Below are 19,607 nucleotides of genomic sequence, written 5' to 3'. Positions count from 1 at the left end.
TCCAGGGTGCCCCTCACCAGTATATAGCGACCTTGCTCATCAGTTCGTCTCTCCAGTTCCACAAACGGAGTACCGTGTCGTACCCATATCGTGGCTCCCCAACTTTGGAGGCGCAGCCTCTGAACTCTGCTGTGCCAAACCATAAACTTTGAAACAAAATTAAACAAATTACGGTGCATACGCTTGTGGGGGGTCGGCCAAGCATGTGCCTTGTCCAAAGAGCCGTACTTGGTCAAGCCGCCGGCTCAACGGCGCCGCCGGGAGATTTCTCTTGAAGCTGTCTATTACAGGTAGCCACGTCTCATGGAGGGGGGGAAACATAGGATGAAAAGGGAGGAGGGGGGGAAGCAGGGTGGTCATTTCCCTACACATACAAGAGTCTACAGCCGTATGTCTTAGGAGTACGGGAGGTGTACAGTTCTTGCCCTACGAACCATATACAGAAAAAGCTTCATCCCTCCCCAATTTGAAGCCACAAAGTGCTTATCAGCAATAAAGCAAACACAGATATATACCTTGTGAGTATATCCCCTCTCCCCCCACTGCCCCACTGTATCACCAGTTTATACAGAAAAGGATACCAGGTGTGTCTTAAGCTCCAGGCTTGTCCATAGAAGGAATTATTCTCGGGCATTGTCTATAAGTTCGTCCGCCGCTCTGGGTGTCACAGTCGGGAATAACACCATACTATTGTCCGAGTCCGAGTGTATAGTGCTGTCTTCAGTGTCCGTATTGATTGTCTCTCGCTCCTCTCTGATGGAGCCCACCGCTGCGACAGCATCGTCCTGTCCTTGCTTCTTCTGGTCGGCAGTAGGTTTGACCTGCTTCGGGTCCTTGCGTCGGGTGCCGGTCTCGTTCTCTTCATGGACCGAGCTTTCTTTAGATCCGTTGTCCGAAGATCCTGGCGTCGGGTCCAGATGCTCATCAATCTCCATCACTTCCATCCATTCCTCCACGTCGGTTGGGCTTTCAAAAAAATGAGTTTTGTTGTCGTGGATCACCTTCAGGCACGCAGGGAATAACAAGGCGTAGCGGAGATTTGCCCTCTGGAGTCTCTTTTTAACCTCATAGTAGGAGGACCGCTGTTTCTGCACCTGGGTGGTGTAATCTGGATACAGTGATACTCGTTTGTTCTCCCACTGTATGACCGATTTTATCCTGGCCTGACTTAGTAGGATGTCCCTGTCTCGGTAATTTAGGATTTTGACAATCAGTGGTCTCGGTAGCTGTCCCGGTCTTGGTTGGCCAGTAGGGATCCTATGAGCTCTCTCCACGCAGAAGTAGGGCGACAGTCCTTCGGAGGCGACGTTATCTCGGAACCATTTTTCCATGAATTCCGTCGCGTGGGACCCCTCACTTCGTTCCAGAAGGCCAATAACGCGGATGTTATTGCGTCGATTGCGCCCTTCTGCATCCTCTACGCGGTCCATCAGGGATTTTACCTGGTGTTGGATTAGTTGGATGGAGTCCGTGTGTTCTGCCACCGCCGGGGCAAGGTCAGTCAGCGTCAGACCCTGGTCTTTGACTTTTTCCGCCAGTTTCTCATGATCAGCTTTAAGTAAGGAAAGGTTAGTGGTGAGGGTGCCCATCTGTGTCTCCATCACAGTCCTGGATTCCCTGATCTCTTTAAGTATGAGATCTAGTTTGTCACCTTGCTGGGCATCTGAAAGGGTGGAGGTCAGTGTCAGCGGTGTAGAGCCCCCTGGGTCCGCATCCAGAGTGGGTCCCGTGAGTGTCCCATCCTTGCCCTCCGCGGCTTTCATCCCTTTCCGTACCATGGTTAGCACCGGAGGCCCGTTTGGTGTCAGGGGCGCGATGTGGGGTGAGTCTCAGTCGTCCGCTGCGTACCTGTCCCTCTGGTACTCGCGTTGCTGGCCGCCTGTATCTCTTATTCCCGGGAGTATTCGCTTTCAGGATCCCAGTGCTTCTCCGGGGATCGTCTCCCACCTACTCCGGGCAACATAGGTTCTCTGTGCCTTTCTCTAGTGTTGCCCACCATCGGGTGATAGGCCGTGTCCCCCAACAGTTCCACTCCGGCGGTCAGAAGCCGGCAGCAATATTGTCAGACCTCCGGTTTGCGTGTCCACTCAGTCACTATTGGGCGGGCGGGCAGGTAGAGGAGGGCTGTCCGGCGGCTGTTCTATTATTTGTGTTGCGGGGGTGTCACCCGCAGCGTCTCGGGCCCGGTCTGCGCTCGAGGCTCCAGCTCGCAACGCGGTAGTAGGCCCCGGGCTCTCCCACCTCCTCAGGCACCGAGATCTGCACCTCCTCAGCTTTATCCCTCCACGCCCGTGCAGTCGGGCCCCCGCAGCAGGAGCCGGCTCCGAGCTAAGGAGTCTCTGCGCACCGCAGCCTGTCCCCTCGTATGTTCTGGGCAACTGCTACACTCGAGGCCCCGGTGCACACCGCGGCGCTAGGCCTCAGGGGCTCCCACGTCGGTCATCCGGGCTCCTCACCTCCGGACCTCGACAATTGTTCAACGGGGCAGGCGGGTGAAGGACTGGGCTATTTAAGGCCCAGCGGTGCCAGGGGACAACACCTAGAACCTTCGTGGGATACCTGTTCTGGCGCACTAAAGACAGAGACACGGGACACTTCCTTCGGCGTCAAAGATCAGCGTTTATTACTGCAGGGAGGCAAAAGTCACAAGAAGTACAACAGAGTGTAGGTTCTGAGAGTCTGCTTCGAATTGCATATGTGAGTCGCTCTCTTTTTATACAAGATTTTGTTACTGCACAATATGTAAGCAAAAGGTTACAACTCAGTTCCCACAGTTAAATTCAAAAGGATCGCTTTCATGTATTCAGAACCCCGGAACATAATTACATTAACATCACCAATTCCAACTGTAAAAGCACATCTTCCCACCATTAGGTACATTCCACTTGAGTTGTAAATAAGCAAGAGAAAGAGACAAGAACAGCTGCAAGGAAGTCAGACAGCAGGGAAGAGATAGTGTGAGGATAATATTGGATGCGTAATCGTAGCTTAAAAGGGCTTGATCCCAGCATGTGCGAGGCTGAAACAATAGACCGGCACGGCAGAATCACCTTCGAGCGGAGGCAACTGCCTTAGCAGTGTCCTTCCCCTAGTCATAAAAGACGCATGAAAGGAATATGCTTCTTCCGTAAAGCTTGGGAACTAAAGGGTCACGATGCGGACAGTTGCCTGTTCGCTGACTACGTGAGGGCAAGAAACAAAATGGATGCCATATCTAAAATGGAACCCGAGGGTTCATTGAAGAAACCTGTAAATGAGACGAACTCTGCTAAGTAGCATGGTGAAAACGCGTACACTTACTAAACTTCGTCATTTACGGTTCATAGATACCACACTCGTCCATATTCCGCGATGCCCAAAACGTCGTAACGATTCTCACGGAACCTCAGACGCTCCTTTTGCCCTCATGTAGGCAAGAACTAGTCGAAGTCGGAGTCGATCTCGATATTCATCAGATCATTCAGATGTTGTTGGAGCATAATTCTATCCATCAATGCCTCTTTGGTAACAGATGGCCTTCTTATACACGTTGTAGCGCAAAGGCCACATAAGGCAGGACCACACTGTACACACAGACAACAGAAATGTCACAACAACCCCTATAATCATCAGAATCTTCCAACCCCAAGTCGACATTAGACCCCAAAACCATCCTAGAAGCGTCCAATCTCCCTCGTCCACGTGTATGGACTCCGAGATTTTGTGCAACTTGGAGATGGCTTGATAAACCGTTGGAGCGTTATCAGGTATAAATATGCAGCAGCTCGAATGGATGACCTTACACACACCACCTCTATCTGCTAGAACAACGTCTAGAACCATACGGTTCTGTAACATCATAAGCCTATCCGCTTGAAGCTCTGCTGTCAGATTACCAAGGGCGCTTGCAGTTATGTTAGCAGTTGACTCTACTACACGAGTTAACTGTCTCAGATTTCTGCTATTGACCATAGGGCCCCAAAATGGTAGAAAACCCTTGACGAAGTCTCCTGCTTCTTGGCCGGAAGTATCCTCTTTACTAATGACACCTCTCACAACTCTGGTTTTGTGATAGTCGGCAGCAACAGTGAAAGTCGGGGGCAAGAGATTTGCAATATAGCAGGTACCTGAGAAGTCATGAGGTAACCACGTATATGCTCGGTCATAACATACAAAATAGGTACCCTTGGCAGTCAAAAAGACAGGGGAAGAGAGCATCGGTAGAACGTAAGTATCCACACAAGCACTCTTCCCAAGCTGGGCTCTTGGATTTCGGCCACGACCTTGCAGACAAAAGTGGCCTAGGTGAGCTACAATCCAGAACGGAGATGAGCTTTTAAGCTGCCTATCACCCACTGATATACTATACTCAGCCTCACTAAGGTACTTATAGGCTTGTACCTCCTCCTCTGGGATAAGTGATGGATCAAATATATCTCTATCTAAATCGGCAATAGCTATCACCAGAGACTTGTGGTACGGGCCAGGACCAAGGTTTGCTGAGCGTGGCTCTCGATGGGGGTAGGAATCTAGTGCACTACGGAACATGGTTTGGAATGCCCGAGCTGACCCTTGGGGGCTGTACGGAAGAACCAAATATGGGATACCCCTGTCCATGGTATGTGGCATTAGCCCACACACCAAACAATTTGTAGTATTTACCACCAACTGATGCTGATGCAAAAGTTGCACAAAGGAATTGTTTCTAAATTCCGCACGTCTGACTTGTTCATGTTGGGGCAGTAGGTGAAAAGAATGTGGAGAAACAGTAGAGACGAAATTTAGATCATGAGGAGGAAAGGTAGGTAAGGCAGAAGGCAGCAATGATTGAAAACCAGAATATACTCCACCCACCAGTAGCATAGAAACAATTAGGAACAACATAAAAACCTGTAATAAAAAACATTTTGTTCGAAATGTGCTGTACAATTTAGATCTTTGCACCGTCTTTTCCTCTATCTTCGACAGCTTGGAGAACTCCATCCTCTAACAACCGTCCGCAACGTTCTTGACATACTTCATTCTGAGTAGCGATTATCAATTCCCAGGGGTTCCCAGAAATCGACAAAAGGAATTGACCTAATGTCAATAACTGCTAAACAGAAAGAAGTACCCGCGCGGCCCTACGGCCAACCCAGATGGCAGGTTTTAATCAGTTAAATAATCAATTTCATATACGTCTCCTAGCTGTTCTGGAAAATAAATATATACATAATAAAATGTCCACAATGGTCAAGGAAAAATGTGAGGGGGTATTTTGAAATCAAAATAATAAAAAATTATTCATCCTTATTGCGTGTACGAAGGAAGTATCGGTTTCTTCCGGGTCGAGTCTGATCTTCAAACAGTGGATTGGATGGCGAAAGAGTGTTCGATTGTTCAGGCAATTGTTCAGCACTTGAATTCTTCAATGTTGGAGGAAAGGAAATTGTTTGAGAGGAATCAACAGGGGTGTCAGATAAAACTGAAGTGTTCCCTATGGGCTGAGTTTCGCTAAATGGGACAAAGCGCTGGGGAACGTCAGTTTCAGACGAGGAAAAACCTTTACGTATCCATGTGTTTGCCGGCAGAGGAAGCGGAAACTTCTTGGTTTGGGTGGCATGTACCCAGTGTTTCCGTCCCTCCAGTCGAACCGCCGTCCTCGTCGCTAGTAGCACCTGGAAGGGCCCCACAAATCTCGGCTCAAGATGGCGTTTTCGTCCGAAATTTCTGGTGAGGACCCAGTCCCCTGGTTGGAGCCGATGACCAGGACCCTCTGTTTGTGACGGCAGAGCCTCAAAGACCTGTTGATGAATCAAACTCAATTTAGCAGTCAGATCATATAGATAATCAATTAACATTGGATATTCAAGTCTGTTCAATTCTTTAGGCCTCGGAACCCCCCAAATGTTCGCAGGGCGGCCGAACACAATCTCATATGGGCTAAGCCCTACTCGAGAGTGTACAGTAGCCCTGGTCGATAGGAGAGCTAGAGGCAAAGCGTCAGGCCATGATAAACCAGTTGTTGCCTGAATTTTAGCAAGTTTTAGTTTCAGGGTGCCATTGTATCCTTCCACCAAACCCGCTGACTGAGGATGATTAGCACTATGAAATTTCTGGGATATTCCTAAACCACGACACACACTCTTCATCACACTTCCCACAAACTCACTTCCGTTGTCTGACCATACAATCCGAGGCATGCCGTACCTGGGGAAATACTCTTTGAGCAGAATTTTAGCTGTAGATAGGGCAGTATTATCCTTGAGAGGGTAAGCCTCAATCTATCTGGAGAACGCACAAACCACAACCAGAACATACTTTAAATTATTGCATCTCTCCATGTGGATGAAGTCCAATTGGATGACTTCGAAAGGACATGTAGGAGGGGCAAAATGACCAGGTGGAGTGGGGGTGCCCTTACCGGGATTATGCATCAAACATACAATGCAATTCTTAACCACTCTCTCTGCACATTTAGTAATCCCATCATTCTTCCATACAGGAGACAACAACTTGCATATGCCCTTCGAGCTAATATGTGCTGTGCCATGGGCCATTGTAACAACAGCAAGCACATACGCATCCGGTAACATCCATCTCTGTTTCTCTGACAGATCAACCCAACATCCATCCTCGTCTAATTTTCCCGTGTTTTCTTTCCACTTAGTCTTCTCCATCTCAGTGGCCTCATTCTGTATTTCCTTCACTCTCCACGGTGTCCTCACACATACTAGTCTCCGCAGGCCAACTCACTGAACTTGTAACATACATTCGATTTGTCAGATCTTTAGCTGTCTCCTTAGCAGTCTCATCTGCAAACGCATTACCACGACCAACATCATCTGTCACTTTTCGATGCGCACTACATTTAATTATGGCCACCTGCTTAGGCAATGTGAGTGCATCTAAAAGGTCATTCACAAGCTGTCCATGCTGAATCTTTGTGCCATGCGACGTTAAGAATCCTCTTTCTTTCCACAATCGCCCAAAACTGTGCCACACCAAAAGCATACTGGCTGTCTGTGAACACATTCACCCGCTTTCCTCTGGACAACACACACGCTCTCGTCAAGGCGATCAACTCAGCTGCCTGAGCCGAATTCTGATTTAATCTCGTAGATTCCACAACCGTTCTCAACGTCACTACAGCATACGCAGTCGTCACATCACCATTCGGTAACTTAAAACAGGAACCATCAACATACAAAATACCATCCGGATCTACCAATGGAGTATCTTTTAGGTCAATACGACCCTTCGTTTCTTCTTCGGTTCTCAGATAACAGTCATGTGGTGCTACATCACTTGACTCCGTGTTGATCGGCAATAATGTTGCTGGATTCAACACATTACACCGTTTTATCCGTATGTGACTAGCCAGTAACGTCAGCTCATACCCAGACAACCTTGCGCTCGTCAAATGTTGAGTTTTCGTTCTGTTCAAGAGAGTGTCGACTGCATGCGGAACCATCACCGTGAGCATATTATCCATGACCAGACCCGTTGACTGTCGAATGGACGCTGCAGCTGCCGCTGTTGCCCTTAAACAACTCGGCAAGGCTCTAGCTACTGGGTCTAAGGTCGAAGAAAAATATGCGCATGGACGCTGTTTGTCGCCAAAGTGTTGCGTCAGGACACTCAACGCACAACCATCCCTCTCGTGAACGTACAGTGTAAATGGCTTACTGTAATCAGGAGTACCTAACACAGGAGCCGAACACAACGCATCACGTAATTCAGAAAAACCTTTCCGACACTCTTCAGTCCATGGCAAAGGAGTCGGAACATCCTTGCACATGAGGGCTAACAATGGTTTCGCCAATAGTGAAAAATTTGGGATCCATTGTCTGCAGTATGACGTAATACCTAGAAAGGCACGTACATCTCTCTGAGTTTTTGGCACAGTCATTTGGGTAATCGCTGCAATTCTCTCTGGGGTCAACCTTCTCCCCTCTTTTGACAATAAGTGACCTAAGTAGGTTACTTCTTGGCAACAATATTGCAGCTTGGAAGGTGACACCTTGTGATGTAAGTCACATAAATGCCGCAACAACGATACTGTAGCAGTTCTACAAATATCTTCGGTATCAGCAGCTACCAACAGGTCGTCAACGTACTGAATCAAGGCTGCGCCTGCCGGTAGTACAAATAAATCAAGTTGACTTTTAAGGGCTTGACTGTAGATCGACGGACTCTCACAATAGCCCTGTGGTGCGCGTTTCAGTCTAAAACTGCGACCACCTAATGAGAATCCGAATAGGTCTCTGCTTTCCTCAGCAATCGGGATACTAAAGAAAGCATTCTTTAGGTCGATCACCGTGAACCAGGAGGCAGACACTGGAATCAGGGTCAACAAAGTCGTGATATCAGGGACCACGGGGAACTGTGGGATCACGATTTTATTCACTTCTCTTAAATCGATTATGAAACGATACACAGGAGGTTTAGATGGATCAGTTCGTTTTAAAATTGGTAGTACAGGACTATTACACACATTTCCTCGAGTTTCTTCAATGACATCCTTTTTGATCAGGTCGTGCACGATCGCTAATAGCGCCCGTTCTCCCTCAATGGAGATACGATACTGTGGTATACGTGGCAATCGCACATTTGGTTTCAGCTTGATCATATAAGGTGGGATGTCCAAGAGACCCACGTCATTGGGACCTGTGGCCCATAGAGACGCAGGAAGGGAGCTCAATTCCGGCGGGAATTTATCGATCGACAAGTACATAGGAGAGATTACTCTCCGACCTAATGTAAGCTCCACTCCTTCAGGAGAGCAATACAAAGTCGCATATAACCGTTTTAACAAATCCAAGCCCAGAAGATTCTCACCACAACCAGTAGATAGAATCAATGGAGCCTCCAGCTCACGAGGGCCAATCGTAAGGGGCAAAGGGCTAGAGACAGGATTGCTAACCGGGGCGCCAGAGAATCCAACGGAAACATTTGTTCAGCCAGACAAAGGTGCGCCAGGGAGTTTCGAATGCATGATGGAACTTTTCGTCGCACCAGTGTCTAACAGAAAAGGCTCAACTACGCCAGATGTAGCAACTGCGACGTAAGGCCCACTCTGATCAACCGGAACTGATACTACTCCCTCTCTCTGTCGGTGGCTGTCCTAGTAACGGTCGTTTACAACAGTCTCATGTTCAACGTAATAGTCGTCCGCATAATACTGCGCTGATTTATCGGACCTTACATTTCGCTGGTCAAAACAGTTATTCGCGTCCGAGGACGTATTAGGGCGCTCAGTCTGATTTTGGAAGGTACCGCGACCTCTTCCTCGAGATGCTTGTTGAGGACCACCACGACCCCCTCGTGCCGATACACCATTAAGGCGGTCACGCAAAGCGGGACAATCATATTTTATATGTCCCTCTCTTCTACAGTATGCACACTGGTTATACCCAACCATAGATCTAAAGTCAGAGGAGTCAGAACGTGACTGCATTCTGGAGAATTGCGATTGTGGTCTATATTGCTGTTGCGAATCAGTGTGATTTGAACGCGGAGGATACGCTTGCTGCAACAAAACCTTCGTTTTGAGCTGCTTCGTTTTCTTATCTACACGATCACTTTCTTCCTTTTCCCTATTCTCATAATATTGAGCCGTTGCTAATATCTGTGCAGTGGTTGAAACAGCCCATGCACTTTCTGAATTTTTCAATTTGTTGCATAGTTCTGGCAACAAATTCAACACAAATTTATCAACAAACAACCGTTGACCTCCCTCAGTGCCCATATCCTGACCACTATGATCGACAAATGCCTCTTCGAATCTAGTAAAGAAATCGGAGACACTCTCATCCTTCTTTTGCTTACAAGCTGCTAATTTATCCCAGTTTACTCTCATCGCCGGCATAAGCGTTTTCATGAGCGTAATTATTTTCTGAGGCAGATCCAAAATTAACTGCTCAGGCTTAGCCCCACCAACTTGTAGTCCATCAGCCGCTATTAATGCAGCCCAATCACCACCTAACTCATTCGCATGATTTTCCTGACGAATTTTCGCCCAAACCGGCTGTGGGACTACATTACCGAACAGCATGTCGATGTCGGCAAGGTTCATAATAGTAGCATCTACCAATTGGGACAACTCCTTATAGTAACCCGCCGGATTCTTGCGTGGATCAGGCAAGGACTGTTTGACCTGTAAGACTTCTGATCGCTTCCATGGGAGGTGTATCCAAACTCTTTGGAAATGTGGAAGGACCGGAGGAGCAGCATTAGCATTACCTGGCATCCATACTGGCGGAACCTCCCTCATAGGATACTGACCAGGAGTCGTTTTCCAATTATCAGAGTCGTCATCAAACGACACTTGAGAAGGCACTGTCGACCTATGGGCTAACAATCGCTCTAAGGCACGTCGTACATCTCCACCTACAATCATACCATTCGAAAATTGACCCTGAAGTTCAATCATATCGGTCGGTACGTTATCTAGATCGTCATTATACCATTGTTCCCTCAAAAAGTTACACATTTCTTCGAACACGAATCTCTGCGTAGGCTCATTAACCCCATGGATGCTCAGCATATTCCCCTCCTGTGCTGGGATTTGATGATTCCCATTATTCATGACGAGCTGGGCTCGTCATGAGCGTGCGAGGAGGCTACTTCATGACGAGCCCAGCTCGTCATGAGCGTGGAAGGGGTTAAACTGAGAAAACGTCTCGAAGACCATGCGTGGGGGGTAGTTAACAGGATGTCTTATCCACCTACGAGCCATATTCGCTAATGTTGCACTCTCTCTTCCACCAGGGGAGTTTCGGAAGCACTGGTTGGTAGTATCGATCCGGATAGTGGGGAATAGAGCGTAGCAACAGTATTAGGAATACGGGTACGAACAGAAGGAGAAGAAGGAAAAAGAACAGGAGCGACAATATTAGAAGTGAACGTAGGAACAGCAGAAGCAGGCAAGATAGTCGGGGTAACAGAGACTGGAGTTTGGGAAGGCACAGGCAAAGGAGCAGTAGGAATAGGAACAGGTGGTGGGACAAACGTAGGATTAACAACGGGCTGACCAGCAGCCGCTGGAGCAACAGGAGGGACAACAGGAGGAATTACAGGCGGAACCACAGGAAGAACTACAGGGGCTGTAGCACCCTGTGCATAAGGAGGTGGCGATTTCATCAAATACGCTAACAGGGGATCCTCCTTTGAATCCTCTTCCTTCTTATCTAGACTAGTTGGTAAAACCGGCTAACATTTGTCTATCATCATGTGATGCAGTCTAGTGGAAACTTCTATTTCTTTTTCTTCTTTATCTCGCTGACATTGTTGTACAACTTGCATTATCGGAACGAACCCTTCTCTTCGATACTTTTTAAGCTGTTTGATTTCTTTCTGATTGGCCTCTTTACGCCACAACCGAAAAGAATCAAACATAGCTGGCCTAGCTTTCCTTTTAAACAACTTAGCTTCTAGATTATCTAAAATCGTAAGGTCGAAACTTCCATGCGGTGGCCAACTAAGGACACCATCTTTTTTCGTGTAACGGATCCAATATTCGTTATATATAATAGGGCCCAAACCATGTCGACTATAGAGCTCATATATCGGAGTTCCAACTGGAGGTATCGGACATGAATCCTCCAACCGGGAATCCTTGTTGCAACATTTTAAGAAACCAAGAAAACCACTACGGCTAGGCATCGTGCACACTAACCTAGTATCAAACTTCGAGGGTTACCGAAGTACTGAATCTTCGTGAAAGACAAAACCCTCGGTTTTTGGCAATTGCAACTGTCAAATAACAACTAAGAACCAACAACTAAGAACCACAAATGCAATGGAACCATGCAAACAACAAAGCTTCAACAAGCTGTAACAACAACTAAGGACTGGGAGCGACCCACAAATACTTAACTGAGAGCTTCAATGGCGTCACCAGGAAGGCCCGTCTATCGTCTCGCTGTACGAAAGATCTACGCCAGGCGTCGAAAACAGGTCGACAGTCAGGGCATCGGTCCGTCGCAGCCGTCAGGAGGCAGGAATCTTCGCGGGAAAAATCTTCGGACCACTTATTTCGACAACAGGATCGATGAAGCGGGGTGCACCTTTTCCTCGGAGATTTCACACGAAGTTCCTCACAATCGTCAGGCTTTGGACCGGTACCGCCGATGTCGCCCCACAATGGGCGCCAACTGAAGGACTGGGCTGTATAAGGCCCAGCGGTGCCAGGGGACAACACCTAGAACCTTCGTGGGATACCTGTTCTGGCGCACTAAAGACAGAGACACGGGACACTTCCTTCGGCGTCAAAGATCAGCGTTTATTACTGCAGGGAGGCAAAAGTCACAAGAAGTACAACAGAGTGTAGGTTCTGAGAGTCTGCTTGGAATTGCATATGTGAGTTGCTCTCTTTTTATACAAGATTTTGTTACTGCACAATATGTAAGCAAAAGGTTACAACTCAGTTCCCACAGTTAAATTCAAAAGGATCGCTTTCATGTATTCAGAACCCCGGAACATAATTACATTAACATCACCAGTTCCAACTGTAAAAGCACATCTTCCCACCATTAGGTACATTCCACTTGAGTTGTAAATAAGCAAGAGAAAGAGACAAGAACAGCTGCAAGGAAGTCAGACAGCAGGGAAGAGATAGTGTGAGGATAATATTGGATGCGTAATCGTAGCTTAAAAGGGCTTGATCCCAGCATGTGCGAGGCTGAATCAATAGACCGGCACGGCAGAATCACCTTCGAGCGGAGGCAACTGCCTTAGCAGTGTCCTTCCCCTAGTCATAAAAGACGCATGAAAGGAATATGCTTCTTCCGTAAAGCTTGGGAACTAAAGGGTCACGATGCGGACAGTTGCCTGTTCGCTGACTACGTGAGGGCAAGAAACAAAATGGATGCCGTATCTAAAATGGAACCCGAGGGTTCATTGAAGAAACCTGTAAATGAGACGAACTCTGCTAAGTAGCATGGTGAAAACGCGTACACTTACTAAACTTCGTCATTTACGGTTCATAGATACCACACTCGTCCATATTCGGCGATGCCCAAAACGTCGTAACGATTCTCACGGAACCTCACGGGGAACACCAGCTGGCCGTTGCTGTCGGCGGCGCGTTTGAGCGCCCCCCTGCGCCTGTGTCCAGGGCCCTGGTCTGCAGCCTGGGACCGGCCTCAGGCACCTCTTCTTCTCCGGGCACCGGGAGCCGCAGTTCACGGGCCTCACTCCCTCACATGTGTAGAAGCAGGATCTCAGTAGTGGGGGGCCTGTTTCCGGCACAGTATGCGTCGCAGCATCGCAGTCCTTCTCCTCCAGCTCTCCGGGCGCAGTCCGTACTCGAGGCCCCAGCTTGTGGCGTGGCGCTAGGCCTCGGGACCTTTCACGGCGCAGTCCCGTAGCCCTTGCCGCCAGACCTCCAAGGTTTTCAGCGAGGCAGGCGGGGAGCCTTATCTACAGGATGTGTTCGTCAGCGGGCGAAAACGGCCCCTCAACGTGGCCTACAGGATCTTTATTCCCCCGGCGGCACCGGAGCTTTAGCAGACTTCGTCCGCCATGATGGCCTGCTAGCCACGCCCCCAGGACCAGGACTTTCAGGTGCTCTCAGGAGTAGGACTTTCAGGACCAGGACTTTCAGGACCAGGACTTTCAGGTGCTCTCAGGACCAGGACTTTCAGGTGCTCTCAAGACCAGGTCTTTCAGGCGATGTCAGGACCAGGACTTTCAGGTGCTCTCGGGACCAGGACTTTCAGGTGCTCTCAGGACCAGGACTTTCATGTGCTCTCAGGACTAGGAATTTCAGGACCAGGACTTTCAGGCGTTCTCAGGACCAGGACTTTCAGGCGCAGGACTTTCAGGTGCTCTCAGGACCAGGACTTTCAGGTGCTCTCAAGACCAGGTCTTTCAGGTGCTCTCGGGACCAGGACTTTCAGGTGCTCTCAGGACTAGGACTTTCAGGCTCCCTCAGGACCAGAACTTTGAGGACCAGGACTTTCAGGCGCTCTCAGAACCAGGACTTTCAGGTGCTCTCAGGACCAGGACTTTCAGACGCTCTCAGGACCAGAACTTTCAGGACCAGGACTTTAAGGCGCTCTCAGGGCCAGGCTTTCAGGTGCTCTCAGGACCAGGACTTTCAGACGCTCTCAGGACCAGAACTTTCAGGACCAGGACTTTAAGGCGCTCTCAGGGCCAGGCTTTCAGGTGCTCTTAGGGTCAGGACTTTCCCGTGCTCTCAGGGTCAGTACTTTCAGGCGCTCTCAGGACCAGGACTGTCAGGTGCTCTCAGGACCAGTACTTTCAGGTGCTCTCAGGACCAGAACTTTCAGGTGGTCTCAGGACCAGGACTTTCAAGCGCTTCCAGGACCAGAACTTTCAGGACCAGGACTTTCAGGCGCTCTCAGGACCAGAACTTTCAGGACCAGGACTTTCAGGCGCTTTCAGGCGCTTTCAGGACCAGGACTTTCAGGTGCTCTCAGGATCAGGACTTTCAGGTGCTCTCAGGGTCAGGACTGTCAGGTGCTCTCAGGGTCAGGACTTTCAGGCACTATTAGGACCAGGACTTTCAGGCGCTCTCAGGACCAGAACTTTCAGGACTAGGACTTTCAGGCGCTCTCAGGACCAGGACTTTCAGGTGCTCTCAGGGTCAGGACTTTCAGGTGCTTTCAGGACCAGGACTTTCAGGTGCTCTCAGAACCAGGACTTTCAGGTGCTCTCAGGACCAGAACTTCCTGTCGCTCTCAGCACCAGGACTTTCAGGTGCCTTCAGGACCAGGACTTTCAGGTGCTCTCAGGACCAAGACTTTCACACACTCTCAAGACGAGGACTTTCAGGTGCTCTCAGGAACAGAACTTTCAGGTGCTCTCAGGACCACGACTTTCAGGTGCTCTCAGGGTCAGGACTTTCAGGCGCTCTCAGGGTCAGGACTTTCAGGCGCTCCCAGGACCAGGACTTTCCGGTGCTCTCAGGGTCAGGTCTTTCAGGCGCTCTCAGGACCAGGACTTTCAGGTGCTCTCAGGACCAGGACTTTCAGGTGCTCTCAGGGTCAGGACTTTCAGGCGCTCCCGGGACCAGGACTTTTAGGTGCTCCCCGGACCAGGACTTTCAGGCGCTCTCAGGACCAGGACTTTCAGGCGCTCTCTCAGGACCAGGACTTTCAGGCGCTCTCAGGACCAGGACTTTCAGGACCAGGACTTTCAGGTGCTCTTAGGACAGGACTTTCAGGTGCTCTCAGGACCAGGACTTTCAGGTGCTCTCAGGACCAATACATTCCAGGACATTCAGGTGCGCTCGGGACCAGGACTTTCAGGTGCTCTCAGGGTCAGGACTTTCAGGCACTCTCAGGGTCAGGACTTTCAGGCGCTCTGAGGACCAGGACTTTTCCGGTGCTCTCAGGACCAGGACTTTCAGGCGCTCTCAGGACTAGGACTTTCAGGTGCTCTCAGGGTCAGGACTTTCAGGCTCTCTCCGGACCAGGACTTTCAGTTGCTTCCAGGACTAGGACTTTCCGGTGCTCGCAGGACCAGGACTTTCAGGTGCTCACAGGATCAGGACTTTCAGCTGCTCTCAGGGTCAGGACTGTCAGGTGCTCTCAGGGTCAGGACTTTCAGGCGCTATTAGGACCAGGACTTTCAGGCGCTCTCAGGACCAGAACTTTCAGGACTAGGACTTTCAGGCGCTCTCAGGACCAGGACTTTCAGGTGCTCTCAGGGTCAGGACTTTCAGGCGCTTTCAGGACCAGGACTTTCAGGCGCTCTCAGGACCAGAACTTTCAGGACTAGGACTTTCAGGCGCTCTCAGGACCATGACTTTCAGGTGCTCTCAGGGTCAGGACTTTCAGGCGCTTTCAGGACCAGGATTTCAGGTGCTCTCAGAACCAGGACTTTCAGGTGCTCTCCGGACCAGGACTTTCAGGCGCCCTCAGGACAAGAACTTTCATGACCAGGACTTTCAGGCGTTCTCAGGACCAGGACTTTTAGGTGCTCTCAGGACCAGGACTTTCAGGCGCTCTCAGGACCAGTACTTTCAGGTACCTTCGGGACCAGGACTTTCAGGTGCTCTCAGGACCAGGACTTCCTGGCGCTCTCAGCACCAGGACTTTCAGGTGCCTTCAGGACCAGGACTTTCAGGTGCTCTCAGGACCAAGACTTTCAGGCACTCTCAAGACCAGGACTTTCAGGTGCTCTCAGGAACAGAACTTTCAGGTGCTCTCAGGACCACGACTTTCAGGTGCTCTCAGGGTCAGGACTTTCAGGCGCTCTCAGGGTCAGGACTTTCAGGCGCTCCCAGGACCAGGACTTTCAGGTGCTCTCAGGGTCAGGTCTTTCAGGCGCTCTCAGGACCAGGACTTTCAGGTGCTCTCAGGACCAGGACTTTCAGGTGCTCTCAGGGTCAGGACTTTCAGGCGCTCCCAGGACCAGGACTTTCAGGTGGTCCCCGGACCAGGGCTTTCAGGCGCTCTCGGGACCAGGACTTTCAGGCGCTCTCTCAGGACCAGGACTTTCAGGCACTCTCAGGACTTTCAGGACCAGGACTTTCAGGTGCTCTTAGGACAGGACTTTCAGGTGCTCTCAGTGCTCTCAGAGTCAGGACTTTCAGGCACTCTCAGGGTCAGGACTTTCAGGCGCTCTGAGGACCAGGACTTTTCCAGTGCTCTCAGGACCAGGGCTTTCAGGCGCTCTCAGGACAAGGACTTTCAGGTGCTCTCAGGGTCAGGACTTTCAGGCTCTCTCCGGACCAGGACTTTCAGGTGCTTCCGGGACTAGGACTTTCCGGTGCTCGCAGGACCAGGACTTTCAGGTGCTCACAGGACTAGAGCGTTCAGGTGCTCCCAGGACCAGGACTTTCTGGTGCTCTCAGGACCAGGACTTTCACGTGCTCTCAGGACCAGGACTTTCAAGCGCTCTCAGGATCAGAACTTTCAGGACCAGGACTTTCAGGTGCTCTCAAGACCAGGACTTTTAGGTGCTCTCAGGACCAGGACTTTCCGGTGCTTTCAGGACTAGGACTTTCAGGTGCTCTCAGGTTCAGGACTTTCAGGCGCTATTAGGACCAGGTCTTTCAGACGCTCTCAGGACCAGGACTTTCAGGTGCTCTCAGGGTCAGGACTTTCAGGCGCTTTCAGGAACAGGACTTTCAGGTGCTCTCAGGACCAGGACTTTTAGGTGCTCTCAGGACCAGACTTTCAGGCGCTCTCAGGACCAGAGCTTTCAGGACCAGGACTTTCAGGCGCTCTCAGGACCAGGACTTTTAGGTGGTCTCAGGACCAGAACTTTCAGGACCAGGACTTTCAGGCGCTCTCAGGACCAGAACTTTCAGGACCAGGACTTTCAGGCGCTTTCAGACGCTTTCAGGACCAGGACTTTCAGGTGCTCTCAGGACCAGGACTTTCAGGTGCTCTCAGGGTCAGGACTTTCAGGTGCTCTCAGGGTCAGGACTTTCAGGCGCTATTAGGACCAGGACTTTCAGGTGCTCTCAGGACCAGAACTTTCAGGACTAGGACTTTCAGGCGCTCTCAGGACCAGGACTTTCAGGTGCTCTCAGAACCAGGACTTTCAGGTGCTCTCCGGACCAGGACTTTCAGGCGCCCTCAGGACCAGAACTTTCAGGACCAGGACTTTCAGGCACTCTCAGGATCAGTACTTTTAGGTGCTCTCAGGACCAGGACTTTCAGGCACTCTCATGCCCAGTACTTTCAGGTACCTTCAGGATCAGGACTTTCAGGTGCTCTTGGACCAGGACTTTCAGGCGCTCTCAGCACCAGGACTTTCAGGTGCCTTCAAGACCAGGACTTTCAGGTGCTCTCAGGACCAGGACTTTCAGGCACTCTCAAGACCAGGACTTTCAGGTGCTCTCAGGAACAGAACTTTCAGGTGCTCTCAGGACCACGATTTTCAGGTGCTCTCAGGGTCAGGACTTTCAGGTGCTCTCAGGACCAGGACTTTCAGGTGCTCTGAGGACCAGGACTTTCAGGTGCTCTCAGGGTCAGGACTTTCAGGCGCTCTCAGGACCAGGACTTTCAGGTGCTCTCAGGACCAGGACTTTCAGGTGCACTCAGGGTCAGGACTTTCAGGCGCTCCCGGGACCAGGACTTTCAGGTGCTCCCGGGACCAGGACTTTCAGGTGCTCCCAGGACCAGGACTTTCAGGCGCTCTCAGGACCAGGACTTTTAGGCGCTCTCAGGACCAGGACTTTCAGAACCAGGACTTTCAGGTGCTCTCAGGACAGGACTTTCAGGTGCTCTCAGGACCAGGACTTTCAGGTGCTCTCAGGACCAGGACATTCCAGGTCATTTAGGTGCGCTCGGGACCAGGACTTTCAGGAGCTCTCAGGGCCAGGACTTTCAGGCGCTCTCAGGGTCAGGACTTTCAGGCACTCTGAGGACCAGGACTTTCCGGTGCTCTCAGGATCAGGACTTTCAGGCGCTCTCAGTACTAGAACTTTCAGGTGCTCTCAGGGTCAGGACTTTCAGGCTCTCTCCGGACCAGGACTTTCAGGTGCTCCCAGGACTAGGACTTTCCGGTGCTCTCAGGACCAGGACTTTCAGGTGCTCACAGGACCAGAACTTTCAGGTGCCTCCAGGACCAGGACTTTCCGGTGCTCTCAGGACCAGGACTTTCAGGCGCTCTCAGGACCAGGACTTTCAGGCGCTCTCTCAGGACCAGGACTTTCAGGCGCTCTCAGGACAAGGACTTTCAGGACCAGGACTTTCAGGTGCTCTTAGGACACGACTTTCAGGTGCTCTCAGGACCAGGACTTTCAGGTGCTCTCAGGACCAGTACATTCCAGGACATTCAGGTACGCTCGGGACCAGGACTTTCAGGTGCTCTCAGGGTCAGGACTTTCAGGCACTCTCACGGTCAGGACTTTCAGGCGCTCTGAGGACCAGGACTTTTCCGGTGCTCTCAGGACCAGGACTTTCAGGCGCTCTCAGGACTAGGACTTTCAGGTGCTCTCAGGGTCTGGACTTTCAGGCTCTCTCCGGACCAGGACTTTCAGGTGCTTCCAGGACTAGGACTTTCCGGTGCTCTCAGGACCAGGACTTTCAGGTGCTCACAGGACTAGAACTTTCAGGTGCTCCCAGGACCAGGACTTTCCGGTGCTCTCAGGACCAGGACTTTCAGGTGCTCTCAGGACCAGGACTTTCAAGCGCTCTCAGGATCAGAACTTTTAGGATCAAGACTTTCAGGTGCTCTCAAGTACAGGACTTTTAGGTGCTCTCAGGACCAGGACTTTCCGGTGCTTTCAGGACCAGGACTTTCAGGTGCTCCCAGGTTCAGGACTTTCAGGTGCTATTAGGACCAGGTCTTTCAGACGCTCTCAGGATCAGGACTTTCAGGTGCTCTCAGGGTCAGGACTTTCAGGCGATTTCAGGAACAGGACTTTCAGGTGCTCTCAGGACCAGGACTTTCAGGTGCTCTCAGGACCAGGACTTTCAGGCGCTCTCAGGACCAGAGCTTTCAGGATCAGGACTTTCAGGCGCTCTCAGGACCAGGAATTTTAGGTGGTCTCAGGACCAGAACTTTCAGGACCAGGACTATCAGGCGCTCTCAGGACCAGAACTTTCAGGACCAGGACTTTCAGGCGCTTTCAGGACCAGGACTTTCAGGTGGTCTCAGGACCAGGACATTCAGGTGCTCTCAGGGTCAGGACTTTCAGGTGCTCTCAGGGTCAGGACTTT

Source organism: Lissotriton helveticus, chromosome 4_2, assembly GCF_964261635.1.
Source record: "Lissotriton helveticus chromosome 4_2, aLisHel1.1, whole genome shotgun sequence".
NCBI classification, from domain to species: Eukaryota; Metazoa; Chordata; class Amphibia; order Caudata; family Salamandridae; genus Lissotriton; species Lissotriton helveticus.
The sequence above is the reverse complement of the archived record's forward strand: the minus strand, read 5'-3'. Positions refer to the sequence as shown.